This window comes from Marmota marmota, unplaced genomic scaffold, assembly GCF_001458135.2.
Source record: "Marmota marmota marmota unplaced genomic scaffold, marMar, whole genome shotgun sequence".
Taxonomy (NCBI): domain Eukaryota; kingdom Metazoa; phylum Chordata; class Mammalia; order Rodentia; family Sciuridae; genus Marmota; species Marmota marmota.
This window is the reverse complement of record NW_025999932.1, coordinates 42,499,746-42,501,594: the sequence shown is the minus strand read 5'-3', so window position 1 is coordinate 42,501,594 and position 1,849 is coordinate 42,499,746. Positions and strand designations below refer to the sequence as shown.

Below are 1,849 nucleotides of genomic sequence, written 5' to 3'. Positions count from 1 at the left end.
GACATCATAAAGATTTCAGGAAGGTAGTGTTTGGTATTGACAATAAGAACTCTCCCCTCCACACCTCTGTGGCGCTAAGGATTGAACCCATGGAAAGCAAGTACACTATCTCTGAGTTACATCCCAGCCCAATAACAAATGCTTTTAAAGTTACTATAAATTGTTTGTAACTGTGGTGATAAATGCTGACAACTGCATAGTCATACTATGATATTTTACAATGTTTTGTCCTGTAGTTCCATTTTCCTTGTCATTTTCTGAGTTCATAGCTCTTGATCTGTATCAAGTGGTTACTCTAGTGTTCTTGAGCTGGAACATGAATGAGAAAAGGGGGAACTGCTAATTTTTAAACATAAAAAAGATAGGACAGAATGGTCTGTGAGAAAGAGGATGATTAGATTATGACATAAGTTCTGTGGATATGCACATGATTTACTCGTGTCCCTGTCCCTGTCTTTGTCTTCTAGTTGGAATTGAAAGCAGCCAGAAGATTTTCCTCAAATATAAACTTTTTGTCTGGTTGTTTGGGTCTTCTAGTAAATTGTTTAATGTCATATGACCTCAACACAGTTGAAAAAATATTCTAAGCTTTCACCCCTGAGTTACAGAAGCAAGATTTATTTATTGAATGTGTTGTTTGTAGCAACGTGGTGGTTCCTAAGGGCATTAACATAAAAAAGATTCATAATACAAAATAGTGATTTATTATTTTGATAGGTAATATGTACTTTGAGTGGTGGACTAAACACATGTAATAAAATTTGGGTCTTTTGGCATGTTTGTTTAAAAAAGTAAATAAATTTTATCAAATTTCTGCAAATGGGGGAGGAACCGTGATTAGTTTTCCAAGGTTCTGAAGTTTTTCCTAACTTATTCCTTCATTTATTTCTTATCATGTCATCCTTTTTCTTTTGCTTTTTAATTTTGGCTGTTGCTGTGAGTGGAATTGATCTGGGGTGAGGGAGAAAGAAGAATAGAACAATAGTCATCTCTTGAAAATGAAGATTGGGGGCGGCCCTAGCAATGCGGGCGTGGAGGGGGGGTGCGGCGAGAGGGGCGACGTGTTCAGAGAAAAGAGCAGCAAAAATTGAATTGAAGGAAATGCAGAAGCAAGAAATTAAAGAGGCCTTTGACTTATTCCATGCTGATGGCTCTGGGACCATAGATGTGAAAGAATTGAAGATTGCATTGCGGGCCTTAGGATTTGAACCAAAGAAAAAAGTAGTTAAACAAATGATAGCTGAAATGGACAAAGAAGGAATTGGCACCGTTAGTTTTGAATTTTTTTTTTTTTGCCATTATAAGTGTAAAAATGGGTGATAAAGATGAAAAAGAAGACATATTGAAGGCTTTCAAATTATTTGATGATGATGATACTGGGAGGATAACACTAAGTAATATCAGGAGAGCTGCCAAGGAGCTTGGGGAGAATTTAACCCATGATGAACTGCAGGAAATGCTTGATGAAGCTGTTGTGATGGGGATGGAGAAGTAAATGAGGAAGAATTTTTGAGAATGATGAAGAAGACCGCTTTTTAATACTGTTCTGTCTTCTGGGAAGTTGTCAACAAATTCACATTATGATTTTATATATGATTCAATAATGTAAGGTCTGAATAGATCCATTTTCAATTTTTAGTTTGTGTATACAGATTGGTCTCTTGGTGTCTATGTGAAAAGTTACGTGCTCCTGCCAATATGGTTATATCTGCCGTACAAAGAAACAAAACACGACAGCTTCCTTGAGCCATGAATGTAAAAGCAGTGTTAATTCCAACTGCTTTCTTTTTTTTTAGAGAGAGAGAGAGAAAAGAAAAAGAAGAAGAGAGAAGAGAGACAGAGAATTTTT

At 36.2% G+C, this 1,849-nt stretch overlaps 1 pseudogene; it reads left to right on the top strand.

Annotated features, from left to right (window-relative positions):
• The first annotated feature begins 1,023 nt into the window (after positions 1-1,023).
• Positions 1,024-1,539, top strand: LOC107140724 (annotated as a pseudogene).
• Positions 1,540-1,849: the final 310 nt, after the last annotated feature.